The 17364-nt window shown below is 42.3% G+C and overlaps 1 long non-coding RNA gene across 1 annotated transcript in view; it reads left to right on the top strand.

Moving 5' to 3' along the window:
* LOC101954129 (uncharacterized) overlaps nt 1-17364 on the top strand; it is a 79401-nt gene that overhangs the window by 45600 nt on the left and 16437 nt on the right. The window lies entirely within an intron of this gene.

The raw sequence follows: 17364 nt of genomic DNA, 5'->3' as shown, positions 1-17364 counted from the left end.
GCAAGCTGCCAAAGAGTTTAATGTTTACCAAGTGCAGTACTGACTCCATATCAGATGCCCAACAAGACTTACATACAGCATTTCTCTAGTTACTTCAATATTCCTTCTCTCCAATTTTTATCTTGATAAATAAATATCTCCAATCTTTTACATGATAGTCCACTAGACTGTGATTTACTTTTTGCAAACTGAAACGTGAGCTATGTTCAGAGACTGACGATAATCACTGTGAATTGTCTTTGTGGTGGACAATATTTGGGTATAAATATTAATCAGTACCAGAATACATTGAGTGTGGCACTTTCTTTTCTAACGAAATGGCTCTTTTGTTGACATTAAAAATAAATGTTAGAGACTGGAACAGACTAGTTATTGTAATAGTTCAAAAAAATTAGGCTGTCTGGTGACTCATTGGTAGGATATTAACAGAGCAAGATAAATGTTCCTTGCTTTGCAATACATGGCTTATCTGATTGGATTATTGATTGATTTGGAATTAATTTCAAGAAGGAGACAGGTGTTGATGGAGTGAGTGCAGTCATAGAAACTGAAGAGGGCTCGGCTCAGCAAGCAGTAGCCGGTGTTGATAAGCTAAAGAAAAAGGATTTTTTAAAAAAACACAAGAGCAATGGAGCAGAGCAATTGGGCAGGGCAGCTTGGGAAAGCCCTGCACTAGTAGGTGAAGGAGGAAGACTTGGTTCTGCAACAAATGAAACCAAGTGAATCAGATGTAGTGAATCAGAATCTACATGCAGCTCCATTCTGTTCTAATAAAAATGTTGAGATCAACAGATGGGCCTAATGTACGGAATGGTGCAGGAACAGAACTGGAGTGCAGTGGGAAGGCAATAACAGGTGTCTACTTGCCAAAGATAGTAGCAGTAGGAATAAAGTAACAGAAAGGTTTGTTCCATGGGGGTGTTGGTGACACACCAGAATTAATGTCAGCAGTCTTAGTGGAGCTTAGATACTATGGTGATGGGCACTGTAGGCAGGGCCGGCTCCAGGCACCAGCAAAGGAAGCAAATGCTTGGGGCAGCCAATGGAAAGGGGTGGCACATCTGGGTCTTCGGCGGCAATTTGGTGGCGGGTCCCTCAGTCCCTCTCGGAGGGAAGGACCCGCTGCCGAATTGCCGCTGAAGAAAGAAGCAGCGCGGTAGAGCTGCCGCCGAAGTGCCGCCGATCGCGGCTTCATTTATTTATTTTTTCGCTTTGCCACTTGGGGCGGCAAAAAAACTAGAGCTGGCCCTGACTGTAGGAAACACTAAAAAGATAGATAGTACCCTTCAACATCTCATTCACTATCAGATGAGGCATCAGAGTGTATAGCTGACATAACATGTCTACTCTCAAATATGGTAGTTACTGACAGACTGGTTTACCTGGCTATGTTTGGTGTTTTTAATTTTCTTTGTGCAATAAAAAATACAATAGGTATATATGAGATGAAGGTAATCTTTGTTATTTAGCACATCTCCCTGGTATCATAGTTCTCACCCTCTGAACTATGTAGCTCTTGTTTTTTGCAATAGTAAACTAGCTTTAATACTGGCTTGGAATGAAGATAAATATACTGAGTATATGGATTTTGCTCTGTTCCTGCCATACTGTATATCCAACTTTGTCCTGGATCTCTGGTTTTTCACATGAGTAATCTATCTCTAATATTGATTTGGAACTTAAAAGGATAGCAATCCATATTGTATATTTTCAATCTCTGTACAATCTCTGCTGGTTTGGACTGTAGAAATTCATAAGGATGAATTTCTCATGGACTATCTTTCCGTGTGTATAGAAAGAAATTACCTAGTGCAGTGTTTCCCAAACTTGTTCAGCCACTTGTGCAGGAAAAGCCCCTGGTGGGCTGGACCGGTTTGTGTACCTGCCGCATCTGCAGGTTCGGCCAATCGTGGCTCCCACTGGCTGCGGTTCGCTGCGCCAGGCCAATGGGAGCTGCTGGAAGTGGCATGGGCCGAGGGACTTACTGGCCGCCACTTCCAGCAGCTCCCATTGGCCTGGAGCTGCGAACCATAGCCACTGGGAGCCGCGATCGGCCGAACCTGCGGACGCGGCAGGTACACAAACCAGCCTGGCCCGCCAGGGGCTTTCCCTGCACAGGTGGTGGAACAAGTTTGGGAACCACTGACCTAGTGCATTGAAAGTGACCTATTGTAATATTTGTTTTTCAATCTCCCTATCACTATTTTAACATCTCCCCTACTTAAACTCCTCCTTCTTAGTATCACAGCTCAGTTACTTACACTCCCAGTAAATTGACATAGCAGGGCACTTTTGTAATCAGACATACCATCTGTCTTCCTTTCCTACAGTATTTCAAATGGTCTCTTGCTTAAATACACGTTTCTGAGTCTGCCTGTCACATAACGCTGCATGCCCATGGAGGGAGCACTGGAAAAATGTCAATCTCCCAGTTTTTCTGATGGCGAGATTGTACCTTTTTATTTTAAATCTACCTCTCAATCGGCCATGGCCCACATGAGGGACACAATATGTGACAAACACTCAAAACGAGGGACACAAAACATTATTCATGCAAAAAGCAACAGAGGGTCCGGTGGCACCTTTAAGACTAACAGAAGTATTGGGAGCATAAGCTTTCGTGGGTAAGAATCTCACTTCTTCAGATGCAAGACTAACACAGCTACCCCCTCTGATATTATTCACGCAGGAAACTGAAAATGTTTGTGGAATCCATTCCTTTGGTCTGAATAACCCTTTTTGGAATCTGAATATCATGATTCTTTATATCTTTAGTGTTGATTTTTATTAGTGAAAGTGAGGGGACACCAAACTTGTTCAAAATGTAGGGGACATCTGAGAGGCATGATTCCAACTTAGTTACTCAGGTTCAAACATAAATTGAGCCTGGATTCATTTTCCTGCCTTTCATGACTATATGTTTTCAGATTCTATATATAAATCCCAACTTTTCTGCAGACAATAAGTTAAAGTATAATGAATTCAAATTAACATAACATTACGATACAACAGATGAGTGGCAGGTTATATAACTATCCTTTTCTCCTGTTCTCTCTTGTCTAATATTATAATTGATCTCCTGGCTCCATCAACCCCGATATTCTTGTGCTGGATTCGTTAGTGTTCCAAATTCCTATAACTTTGCCACCCTCTTTTATTATAATTTTTAGTTGTTATTTAATACAGATTCCCAATTGTATTCTAGGCACTTTATAGACATGTGAGAACACTAGGTCTCTTCCTCCCAAAGAGCTTTTGGGCAATATACAAAGGATAATTACTTTATCGGACATTTCATTTCCACAGACTTGTGTGGACACATGTGCAATTGTACCCATATTTTATAACTATATGGTTAATAAGCCCTTAACTTGTTCTGCAGAGTTTCCGTCTACTCAACATTTTTTCCTTGCCCTTTCTGGTATCGACTGTGCTGTTTGTAATCCACCTGGTTACATTAATAGGATTTATTTTCCTAATAGGCTTCCTTCTAATTTTATTAATCACTGTTAGTTTCCTTATCAGATCATCCTTTCGCTGTTCCTTATTACTTCCTCTGCGTCAGAATTAGTCTTAGTGTTTTGAATGTTCTCTTATTCTCTCCTTGGATATTAGCCTCAGAGCTCACCTCCACTCCACCCTCTCACATTAGTCAGCCTTTTAAAATTATGCTTCTACTTTATAAGTAAACACCAAGATAGTATTATATTTAGTGGTTGTTCTCATGATCAACCCTCAGAACCTCCCCCTGCCTGTGCAGGAAGGAAGTAGCACCACCTTAGCGTAGGGTGACCAGACAGCAAGTATGAAAAATCGGGACGGGGGTGGGAGGTAATAGGGACTATATAAGAAAAAGACCCCAAAATCGGGACTGTCCCATAAAATCAGGACATCTGGTCACCCTACCTTAGCGTGCCATCACCCCTCCCATGCTGCTTATGGATGTCCTTATGCTAGAGCTCCATGTGGCTGGAGCTCTATGGGGAATTCAGGAGCAGGATGGGGGCAAGAGGAGGTAGAATAAAGAAGGTGCTGTGCTCCACAGCACTCTTCTCTGCAGGGCCCAGGATTCCTTTGTGGAAGTGCAAGAGGCAGTTAATACAGCCTGGAGCTGTTACCTCTCTCTAGATCCCCTCTGTGGATCCCACGGCATGTGGTCAGGGGAAGATCCAAGTCCAGCCAATCTTGCTAGATCTGTTCTGCCAGGGCAAGTGAGCCAACAGCAGGGCAGCTGTCCCACCAGATAGCTGTTGTCTTCTCATGGATGGGTGCTCTTTCTACTAGGAATCCCAAGGAGCCATGGGGCTAGGTCAGGGTGCAGCTGCCAAAATTCATAGCCCTCCAACCATCTTCTACTGGAGAGAAAAGTTCCAGGAAATCTGATGTTTGTCTTCTGTAATTTTCAACCACAATCCCTTCTAGTGGGTGGGGAGGTGGGGGGACGGGGGCAAATAGGTGGGAAAAGGAGAGGGATTTCAATAGGCAGGGGTAAGTGGCTTTTCCTCTGACGGTACAATACCAAACTCAGTATGTGGCTCTTGTACATCTGTTAAGACCCAGAGAGGCTTAGATGATGTAGGTGCCTGATTATAGTTCTATCCATTCCTTTTTTGGCTGACATTTTCCATGCCCTTTGACTTCTCTCAGCCCTAAAGGTTTGTTTTTGTTTTTGATAGTTGAAGCAAAAAAATCCCTTAAGCAAAACTCAGTTGTGGCTGCACTGGCTGAACCTATTTTGTTTGGACAGATCTCTTTGAGAGCTAAGGAACAAGACAAGTTTGAAGGAAACTGCTTCAGTAGCTTTGAATTATGAACACTGTAAATTTGTGCAGTAGGGTTAGCTGTAGATAACAGTAATAGGTTTAGCTGCTCAAACTCACCTAGCTCTGAACATTGAAAGCACTGTTAAATGCTTTAGCTTAATCTTACAAGGACTTTTGAAGTCTGATAAACCTTACAAAGGCTTCAGGAAGTTAACAGCAGACGGGGCAGAAAGAGGAGAAATCAGTGAGGATGCTTGTCAGAAAACCAAATGATCCAGAGAATGGGTAGAAGGTTGGAAGTGTGGCACTTCTGAATTGTGGCCTTCATCATCTTTGGCATATGAAACCATTTAGAAATATTATTTAATTAGACCTCATAACATATATTATGAGACAAATATCTTTACCCTACTTATATAGAGGTGAAAAGAAAAGTACCAGAGAAGTTAAGTGAGTCAGCCAAGGCCATGCTGTCAGAATTAGAATTAGCATTAGAAGTCAGTACCAGTCTTATGCTTACATTTACTAGACTGTCATGTCTATAGATTCTAAGAACTAGATGAGAAAGACATTTCACCTCCCAACAGACAAGTGGGCCAGTGTCAGAACGCTGACACAATATGTCTGAGTGAACCCACTGGTTCTGCTTTGCAGAGGAAACTTGGTCAGAGAGAAGGGCAAACAGTGCTGCAACACCGTCCAGCAGGATGCCTTACAGTTTCCATACTGCTCTAAGCAGGGGCGGATTAACAAATTTTCTGCCCCTAGGCCATCAAAAAATTGCCACCCCCCCAACTCACCTCCGCTCCCCCGCGGCAAGCCGGGGAGGGAGGAGGGAGAAGGGGAGTTGCGGCGCACTCGGGGAATGGCAGCGGCGGTGGAGCAGAGGTGAGCTGGGGTGCGCCGGGGAGCAGTTCCCGGCCCCCTGTTACTGCCCGCGCCCGCAGGCCCTAGCTCACCTCTGCTCCGCCTCCTCCGAGCGCGCTGCAACTCGCTTCTCCCTCCCTCCCAGCGCAGCAAGCCTGGGAGGGGGTGGAAGGAGGGAAGCACGGCGTGCCTGGGGGAGGAGGCGGGCCGGGGATTTGGGAAAGGGGCGGAGTTGGGGAGGGGGCAAGAGCAAATTTGCCGCCCTAGGCCTAGGCAATAATACACCGCTGGCTCTAAGGTGATAGACAAATGGCAGACCAGCTCCTCCCTCTCTTCTGTGACTGGGTTTGTTGCCTTCAGCAATGGGGACATTGTGGCATATGCAATGTAAGACTAGCACGGCAAAACATACACAGAAATGATATGTGACTTGCTCAGAGGGCATTTTGATGTACTATGGGTCTGGGAAGTCGGAGACCTCGGTACTAATCCTTACTCTGAAACTGACTTTCTGTGTGACCCTATTAAAAATAAATAAATAAATAAATACATAAGTTTTCTTCAGAGGAGCACTGGAACTTGCAGGCTGCGATGGTGAAAATTACATGGTGGTGTAAACACCAGCTTTGAAATATTTCGTCTCCCTAGAGCCAATCTAGGCAAAGTTGGCTCAGGCTTTACCTAGTTTTCTGTAAAAAGAAGAACAGGAGTACTTGTGGCACCTTAGAGACTAACAAATTTATTAGAGCATAAGCTTTCGTGGACTACAGCCCACTTCTTCGGATGCATATAGAATGGAACATATATTGAGGAGATATATATACACACATACAGAGAGCATAAACAGGTGGGAGTTGTCTTACCACCTCTGAGAGGCCAATTAATTAAGAGAAAAAAAAAAAAAACTTTTGAAGTGATAATCAAGCTAGCCCAGTACAGACAGACAGTTAGATAACAAGTGTGAGAATACTTACAAGGGGAGATAGATTCAATTTTTGTTATCTAACTGTCTGTCTGTCTGTACTGGGCTAGCTTGATTATCACTTCAAAAGTTTTTTTTTTTTTTCCTCTTAATTAATTGGCCTCTCAGAGGTGGTAAGACAACTCCCACCTGTTTATGCTCTCTGTATGTGTGTATATATATCTCCTCAATATATGTTCCATTCTATATGCATCCGAAGAAGTGGGCTGTAGTCCACGAAAGCTTATGCTCTAATAAATTTGTTAGTCTCTAAGGTGCCACAAGTCCTCCTGTTCTTCTTTTTGCGGATACAGACTAACACGGCTGCTACTCTGAAACCTAGTTTTCTGTGTGGCTTTGGGATGCTTCACCGTCAGGATTCAGACCAGAGCACAGCACAACTCCAGGAGCACCGAGAGATTACACCCTCCAGTCTATGGATGGAGGTCACATCTTCATATTCATACCACTTCACCTCTCTGCAGCTTTCAACACAGCCAGCCGCAAAGTGCTACTGTGACCCACTTACATGACACAGCTGGAGTAGATGTTGCAGCAATAGATTAGCTTCAGTGAATTGGCTTGGAACAGACCCAGCAAGTAGTGAATGTTCCTCTTCCCAATAGCAAGCAACTAGTATTCATCCCAAACCCTTTCCTCTATAGTATATATATGAAATCACTTGGCGAGTTTGACATTGACTCTGCTGCCAGCAGTATGCTGATGACACTCAGCTAGATAGCTGATTTTCTACAGACACAGCCAAGACCATCACTAACATGTTCTAATACTTACAGGAGATCAATGCTAGATGAAGAGCAGCTGGGGCATGCTGAATCAACATGGCCACTTGGACTGTGACTTAATTAGAACATTATCAGTGTAAATTCTGCTTAATAAGGATGAATTTAGCTTGTGCTAATGACTAAGTAGTCTTTAATGAGATGTAATAGGTTGAAACAGAGTTCAGATATAGACAAACTTAGATGACAAAATGTAACTCCCAATGGAGAAGGAATCTCTCACAGACATAGAGTCAATGAAAAGATGATTACTGTCTTCAGAGGAGCCCAATCCCAGAACGACTGAAGTCAATAGGATTTTTGCAATCAACTTCAATGGGAGCAGAATTGGACTCTGTCTTTACTCAGGCAAATCACACATTGACATCAGTGGAACTGTTTCTCTGAATTAAAATAATGAAGAATTGGGGCGCTCATTGAGATACATATGGCACTCAGTAGTTTAAGTGATGCAGTGAACATTCCTATTGTAGTGTCAATTTTCCAGGTCAATTGAAACTTATGGCAGAGTTTGACCCAGATATTGTCAACACCCTCTGCGGCAATGAGATATGGGATTACTCCTAGGAAAGGGCATATAGAACAAAATGGAAGCATTCTGCTAATGGCCTGTGAGACTGCAAAAGCAATTTTTTACCTTATTAAAGAAAGCCAAGTATTATTCAGCACTTTTGGACTTCACTCAAGATCTGTCACCAAGAGCAGATGCTAATGATTATTAAATATAGAAGCTTTTCCAAAAATGCAGCAAGTACTGACGAGCTCTTTCTGGTTTGCATATCAATTATATTTTAGAATAACATGCATTATAACCAAGAGGAAATAAATTATTATAGCATTTTATAAGGCCACACCTACAATACTGCATCCAGTTTTAAGTACTTTATCCCTATAGGGATATACAAATTTTGGACAAGGAACCACAGAGCAAGCGAACAATTTGGAGGTTTTGAGGGTCTTAGCTATGAATCATGAGTATGATGATTTTCTTTCACTTCTCTCTGAAGCACTGAAAGGGGATCATCCATTAGGATGAAATGGGTGTAATCTCAGATAATTCCGTTACTTTTGTTTTTTTAGGGAGCAGACATTGGTATTCCTAAATTCTTCTGTCTTCACATTGAGCAGCTCTGGTTTAATTCTTCTTTCCAGAAAGGATGTGATGATTACATATAATGGTCTAAAAGGATATTACACAGCAGGATCCAGGTTGGGAAGGCAGGGTTCTTCTGTTGAGTCATCCTGGTGTCAGGTGCTTGAAACCTGGCTATAGGTGAAGCATAATTACTGCTGACTCACTGTAGCAGGTGCCTCTTGCTAACTCCACCTGGGATATAAGAGGGGTTGGAGGCTCTTTCAGAGACAGAAAGAAATAGTGTCTGGGACAGAGAGGATCCCTAATAACAACCAACCTTATTAAGGACGTTTAGACAGAGATTTATGTGTGGTGGTTGTTACTAGTAAAGTCAACCCTCTGGACGGGGTAAGATTTTCCTATATACGTTACATGTATATCCTGTTGTTCTCTGTCAGCAAAAAAGAGCCTGTGTTTTAGTTCGTGGGCTCAACTCCTGTCCCATGATTTTAAGAAACCTTGAAGATTTAAAGATACCATTGGAACCTGAAAGAAGACCACACACACTTAATTTATGCAGATTGACTCCAGAAAGCTTAGAAACAATACTCTAGTCATTAGTGCAGAAAAAAAGCATTAGTTTACTTTTGATGTATCTTGAAAACTGTACACCTCCTTTGTAGTTTCAAAGTGGTTTTATCAGTGAATACTACAGAATGCTGATACTTGCTTTAAAATGTCACGTTAAATAAGAGGCCTCGTACCAAGTGGTGAAAAATGATTGTTGGATCAGCAAAAAGCATTAAAATATTGTGAAAGGTCTGATCTGAACTGCCAGAAACCTGGGATGAAAGATGAAAATTCTTCCCAGATCATCTTTCTATGTGAGCTGTGCTGCAGGGATAGGGAGCTAGTATTATAGTAGGTGAAATAGTCATCCTACCAACTAAGGCAAGTACCAGTTATATTAGTCAGGTATTTGCTGGATGTTAGCTATCTCTCAATGCAATTTAGCAGTTTTCAGTGTGGAGGAGAAACAAAAACACGTGACTAACACATGACTAATAGCTCTTTACAGACTACCAACAAGTTGTACATATGCTGCAATTTGAGTTGCTGATCTAATCTATATATAAACATATAAATAAATAAATAAAATTCAACTCCTGCAGAGTTTTGTGGGAGGGCAGGGAGATCCAATGGACAAACTTATGAAAAAAACCTTATGCTTCTGTGAAAGAGACCAAATTCAAGTTACCAAACTCTCAGATAATCTACCGAGTGTCTTAGACATCACTTCCATCGCATCATTTGGATCAGAGATATTCTAACATATGTGGTAAATGCAAGAGGAATTGGAAGTAGGAAACATGGACCTGTGAATTCATATATGAGCATTGGGAAAAAATCATCAGTGCTATAGAAGAAATGATATGTCTAGATTTACAACTTGTATTAAATGGCATCAAAGACATACCTGTTACTTCCTCTGCAAACCACATCTGGATTAAATCATCATATTAGTGCTTATATATGCATAAAACATAAATCTAATAATGTCCTGCATTTTTTATTTTATTTATTTTGGTTTCATGCTCATATTTTATAAATTTTGTTCAGATATTTTATATAGATATACTCTTATGATATGTTTGTGATAAAGGATTTGAAGTAGTATATTGAGATCGCTTTCATATAAATACTATTTACCATCTTTATGTATAAAAAGTTAATGTAAAGTACTTTAAAGATTGGTTGTAAATAGATGTTGATTTCCAGAGACAATGTTTCATTAAAAAGTAAATACATAAATAAAGCCATATTACTGTATTTAAAAAGCCTTATAAGAACACTAAAAACTAATATTTGAAAGCCAACCAAATAAAAGTATAGATTCCACACAGAGCCTTAGCTTTCGCCCTCTCACACTACTCTATCTATCAGAAAACTCCTGTATGGCAACCCACTGTGCCACTAAAACATCACTTTCACATCACTAGTATCCACCACAAACCATCAACTTAAATAAAGATCCCCAAGCTATCTCACATCCTAGAGATATGGGACACTAACCCAAACACACACACACACACACACACACATTCTTTTGCCACCCACCTGCAAAGAACAATGACATCTCCTCTCTTACTCATCATATACACTCCAGGAATAACTCTACTTCAGAGCCATCATTTTGCAATGTGTTGTGCAGGCTAATTAACTCATCTGCAATCAGTCTTCCGAGTATATATTAGCTTAATATCACACCTACACCTCCCTTATTCACTTCCTGAAATAGTTTAAATAAAAACACCTAAGTGTGTGCACCCTAACATTATGCTTGGGTTACTCATTCACACAAATCAAATACATGCTAGGTGGGGATACAGGATGGAATTAAAGTTGGTTTTTGCAAGCTGAATTTCCAGACTTCCAAACTTTTTTAAAAACCATAACACATTGAGTATGAAAGGTGCTACATGAAAATTATTCTACCTTCTTATTTTAAAAATGGATACACATAGGAGATATACAATATATTACTTTGTAAGCTTTTATTGAAGAATTTAGCAACACAAGCAATTTAATTCTGTCTCAACTTAATTATGACCATATCAGAGATGAATCCCATCTGATTGTGGTGATTTATTGGTCTTCATCCTTCCCAATGTGCGTTGAATCTTTTTGGCAGTGACTTAAGTCTCATCTGTTTCATCCTGGTACACATCTGCTCATAAGTGTCACATGTAGGTCAGAAACAGCCAGAGCCACAAACAAATCATATGAAGCCAGATGGTTACTGATTGCATTCTGGGAAAGATTTTGGCCGAACAAACTAATCATTTGCTCTACTCTTATCAAAAATATTTCCCGTTTCTAGACATTTTCACCATATTTTTTAATGGCATTCAAATTTGGACAATGTAATCTCTCTTAAATGCTGCAGCTTGCTATTGTCAATGGTCTTTGTTATTTGTCAATTTCTCTTGCATCTTATGTTATTCACTGTAATAGATTGTTTTCATTTTCATCAAATTAAAGAGGACAAAAGGTGGCCACTTTGTGACAAACCAGAACCGAACTAAATTCTTCCACACTGAACTTCACACTAAACCTAAAACCCATCACATTCTGATTCCTAATCCATGGGTTGCTTCATATTCCTGATCATAAAGTCAACTTGATAAATTCTTTATTTGACTTTTCCAGTGGATCTGATAATATCCATGTTCCAGCACTAGCGACTACCAGAGTTCACATCTCTGTTCCTTCATAAGTTTATTATCTCTTGAAAGTATCTGTTCATAATAGTATAGCAATATTTTATTCAATAATATTGGCTAACACATTTGTTTTATAGGCAGAAAGATATTTTTTGCTGTATGGACTAATCTACAAAAGACTCGATCAGTTGCGTAGATGGTGCTGTTTTATTTTAATTAGGATTACCCCTTATTTTAATCAGGACTACTACTACTTGTGGTTTTGGTATTTTGGATTTATTTCTTATGTCTAAATGGTACACTTGACAGTACTAATTATTATCTAAGAATTATGTCTTAAACTATCATGTGATATAAAATGTCCATTTCTATATTCTGTAATATTCTTAATCAACTGGTAAATTCCAGTTGTGTTAATCATAATTTGCTGTGAAGTAATAAGTCATGTACGCTCAAAGACAGCTTCAAGACAGCCATATATACAAGTAAGCTGGTATGAAAATTATATTTTTTCCCCATGAAAAATTTCACAAAAACCAATTTTTTCACAAATTTCTGTTTATCTGAAAAGCTATTTTCCACTGAAATAATGTTTCAATGCAAAATGTATTACCAGCTTTATTTTACACACACACACACACACACACACACACACACACACACACACACACACACACACACACACACACACATATACAGTGTTCTTCTGCATTGTTGCAGGTAAATGTTACACACATTGTTTAATTCAGCAGGTTTTAAATCCTTTGGTTTTCTAGATATATTTTAAAAAACCCCAATGATTAACCATTTGTGAGTGTATCTACTATAATTGTAAGCATCTAAGACATTTTATAGAGGATGCTTTATCTAGCCCATAAATAATACAGATCAAACTATCAAAAGCTTGCTGGTTAATTAGGTGTTTATAACTTTGAATAAAAGCTATAGGGACACTAGCCTGAGGGGCAAATGGGCAGAATTAACAGAATTTTATAATAATACAACCAAATAATCATATGGGTTCCTGGATCTCTGGAGTTAACAGCAGTGTAAAGACAAAGGTGGATAGATATACACACAGATAATGTATGTACCACAAACAAAATACTACAAAGGCAAATACATATGAGTACATCAATACAGCTGGGTCTGCAATGAGAGTAATTGAGTTGGTGGTGGGAGTCCAGTGCTTAGTTTGTGCCAGGGCTTGCCAGAGCTGAGCCCCAGCACCTTTAGGCTTGGCAATTCATAGCCCTGGCACCTCTGGGCTTGCTGCATCAGTCATAGGCACCAACTTCTCCTGGTGCCGGTGGGTGCTCAGGCCCCCTGCCCCACCCCCATTCCAACCCCTTCCCCAAAGTCCCCATCCCAACTCTGCCCCTTCCCTGCCCCATTGGACTCCTTCCCCAAATCCCCATCCCGCATCTTCCCCGTCTCCTCCCCTGAGCGTGCTGTGTTCCCGCGCCTCCCCCGTCCCTCCTACAGCTTGTTATGCTGCAAAACAGCTGTTTTGTGGTAGCAAGCGCTGGGAGGAGAAGCAGGGAAGGTGCACTCAGGGGAGGAGGCGGAGGTGAGCTGGGGCAGGAGGCGGGATGGTGCACAGCACCCACCAATTTTTCCCCGTGGGTGCTCCAGCCCTGGCACATCCACAAAGTTGGCACCTATGCCATCAGTTATGAATTTAAAAAAATTTCTTGAGCCCCATCACCTAATTGCTTGAGCCCTGGCACCTTTTTTCATTACAAATTAAGCATTGGGTGGGGGTCCATTGAACTCCACAGTCTCCGAACCCTCAGAGCCAGGTTTTATGGTTTCTTTTACATCTGCTTAGATATTCCTAGCCACTGGAGCCACATAGGTCCCCGAACCCTCCTTTGACTCACTACCAGTGGCCTCTCCTTGCCAGCTTTTTTTGGAATTATTAGGTAGTTCCCATTCAGCAATTCTCTTCTGTGCAGCCATACATGGGATATAAGTGCCTTGGAGGGCTTTACAATGGCCCCCACACTTGGATGTATTTCACCCTACGTGAATAATTCAAGAGAGAATCCCCACCAGTCTTTCAGTTAATGTTTCTCCCCTCCCCCCACCCCCGCCGCACCCCTGGGGTATATTGTTGCACAGTTAGATCTTCTTCTGGTACATGCACAGGGTGTGCGAAACACAAAGTACTAGGAAAGGGAGAAAAAAAATCTGGTTGAGATGAACAAATTACACTGATTGGTTTTTAAATGCAAAACATAATTTGGGAAATTCTTAGTCATCTCCTGCACAAATGTTTGTCTTTTCAATACGGCTGTCTCTCACATTGGGTTAGGGAGAGATAGAGGGCTCAATGACATCGGTGGAAAGGAATGCAGACCTTATCTCCTGCTTACATTGTCAGGCTTCAGAAGGGTGTGAAGATAGCCATTCTACGTGATGGGCCCAATCCTGCTGTGTTCATTCATCCAAAATTCCCACTGACTTCAGTGGGAGTTTTGCCCGAATAATCGGTGCAGGATCAGGCCCCTACATTACCAAACCAGCTGCTTCCTACGCGCTGCATACGAACTGTGGCTCCTGCCTTGTCACTAGAGACCAGGTGAAGTGTTCATTCATTTTCAAGGTTATGTTGTCTGGAAAAAGACTCCCTTTTTGCATGTGTAACTCCCAGTTTACACTCCTCTGTGCAATTGGCTAGATCACCTCCTTGCTGAAAACCTCTTGGCCAATAAAGCATCCAAAAGTGGTCAGCTCAGATTTTTACAATTTTGTCCACCTTTAGCATTTCTATAGTGTCCAGTATAGTGTCCATCGGGTAATCCCATTGTCAATTATACATAATCAGATCAAAGGCAAAATTCTGGCAGAATAAATTCTGGAAGGTTTGTGTATAACTCTAGATTTGGAGGCACTATCCCATGGAAATAAAACAACACAAGAAAGTGTTCCATCTTCTCTAGCTTTTTGAAACCTGACAAGTCATTTGGTATTGCCACACATTCAATATTCAGTGCCAAATGGCTTTCACTTAGTTTAATGGTTGCAAAGACATGGGGTGAAAGCCTGGCCCCATTGAAGCCTATGGGAGTTTTGCCACTGACTTCACTGGGACCAGGATTCCATCCATGATCATTAAGGTATATATAGGATGAGAAGTAGGGTTACCATTCGTCCGGATTCCCCCGGACATGTCCGGCTTTTTTGAGTTAAAAATAGCATCCGGGGGGAATTTGTCAATGTCCGGACTTCCCCCGCCCCCCCATGCAGAGCGTGCGGGGCTTACAGGGCAGCCGGCCGGATGGTGCCACTCGCACGGGCTCCGGCAGCCAGAGCCCTTCCCTCACTTCCCCCCTCCTCTCCCCTGCAACTTGAGACCACTCCCCTCCTCTCCCTCCCTCCCCCTGCCCTGCATTCACAGATCGCCGGCCGTCGCCTCGTCCTCCGGCAGTCTGGAGCTTCGACCCTGCTCCCCTCCCCCGCTGCCGAGCGCGCTGCTCTGCAGCACAGTAAGGGGGCCGGGGGCCAGAGAAGCGGCAGGGAGGTTCTGGGGGGGGTAGTCAAGAGACAGGGAGCAGGGGGGAGGGTTGGATGGGTCAGGAGTTCGGGGGGGGGCTGTCTGGGGGTTGGGGGTGTAAGGTTTTGGGCAGTCAGGGTACAGGTGGGGGGGGGTCTCAGGAGGGGGCAGTTAGGGGACAAGGAACAGGGAGGCTTAGGTAGGGGGTGGGGTTCTGGAGGGCAGTTAGGAGCAGGGGTCCCAGGAGGGGGCAGTCAGGGGACAAGGAGCGGGGGAGGGTCGGAAGTTCAGGAGGGGCTTTCTGGGGGGGGTGGATAAGGTTTTGGGCAGTCAGGGTACAGGTAGGAGGTAGGGTCCTGGGGGGCAGTTAGGATGTGGGGAAGGTCTCAGGAGGGGGCAGTCAGGGGACAAGAGGCAGGGAGGCTTAGGGAGGGGGTGGAGTCCTGGGGGGCAGTCAGGGGACAAGGAGTGGGGGGAGGGTTGGAGGTTTTGAGGGGGCAGGAAGTGGGAGGGAGTGGAAGGGGCAGGGGCGGGGCTAGGACAGGACGGGGGCGGGGCTAGGGCGGGGCTCCTCCCGTCCTCTTTTTTGATTGTTGAAATATGGTAACCCTAATGAGGAGCAACAGAGAGGGACAGGAATTTAGATCTTAGTGGATCATTTTCAGAGTAAATGTATGGTTTAGAGCATGACAAACTCCAGTGAGACATGAGAAACATTTTTCTATTAAGAATAAGGAGAAATAGAGAAGTAAAGTAGAAAATACTTTAAAGGGCAAAATACATTACATACAATTGATGGGCAAAATGACCCATCCAGCACATGTGAAAGTTTAGCCCAGCGGTTCTCAAACTTCATTGCACCTCAATCCGCTTCTGACAACAAAATTACTACATGACCCCAAGAAGGGGGACTGAAGCCTGAGATCAAGCAGGGGGGTCTGAAGCCAAAGACTGAAGACTTCGGGGCTGTAACTTGAGCCCTGCCGCCCAGGGCTGAAACCCTCAGGCTTCGGCTTCAGTCCCGGGCAGCGGGGCTCGGGATTCAGCTTCAGCCCTGGGTCCCAACAACGCCAGCCCTGGCAACCCCATTCAAACAGGGTCCTGACTCACTTTGGGTCCCAACCCACGGTTTGAGTACTTCTGAGCCCAATGAAGTCTAGTGTTCCAAATATACTTTACTATTAGTGAAAAAGTTTGATCCATTGTAAAGAAATTAAATATATAGGATACTTTGGACTGGAGGCCTAATCTCTTTAAGCAGCTTGCTAGTGAACTACTGTAGTGCTCAGACAGACTAACAGTGCAATCTCCATTCACTAAATTCAGACTAATTCACCAGTAAGAGCACATACTGTTCCCATTTTTCTGCAAACAGATTAACGGATAATCTAGGTCATGTGTTTGATAGTAGAAGTCTGAAGACACCCACATGTGGTCAGTTGGAGATGGTGTGGGAGATTCTATTCCCAGCACTGTCAAGAATTTCCGGTATGATCTTGAGCAAGTCACTTAACTTCCCAGTGCTTCACTTTCTCATACTGTGTAATAAGATTAATGATACCCACCTTTGTGAAGTGCTTTGAGATCTATAGATGAAAAGCACTACATAGAGAGATCTAATATTATTTAAGTATGAAGTGCCAATTACTATTTTATCTTGTTCTGAAATTGCAACAGTCAATACAATTTCAATCCATTCTCAAGTGTAACTGAATAAAGCAAATAAGTCTTATCCACAACTAATTTTTTATCTTCATATTTCTCAATCTGCTACTTTACCTGATGTGATCTATGAACAGTTCTTACATTTCACTGATCAAATGTGTTTTCTAGCCTATCAATCCTCTTATAACATAATGAAATGTAAATATTTTCTGCATCAATCATTCATGTAAACCATAATTTGAACTTCAAAAGATGGCATGCAAGCCACTTTTAAGATTTAATCACTTCCATGCTGACTGACAGGCTAGCTGCCTTCAGCAGACGTATTTGTCCATTGCTACTGATATACCTGATATGTCCAGAAATTCCTTTTCATTTGTGGTTTACTAGAATTTTTCAACAAAAAGTAATACATGTTCTAGCATGACAAAGGATGGCTCTGAAATTACTATGCAATGTGTAGGCTGCTACTTATTAGAGAGTACTAGGGAGAGTATATGATAGTGG

This window comes from Chrysemys picta, chromosome 1, assembly GCF_011386835.1.
Source record: "Chrysemys picta bellii isolate R12L10 chromosome 1, ASM1138683v2, whole genome shotgun sequence".
NCBI classification, from domain to species: domain Eukaryota; kingdom Metazoa; phylum Chordata; order Testudines; family Emydidae; genus Chrysemys; species Chrysemys picta.
The sequence above is the reverse complement of the archived record's forward strand: the minus strand, read 5'-3'. Positions and strand labels throughout refer to the sequence as shown.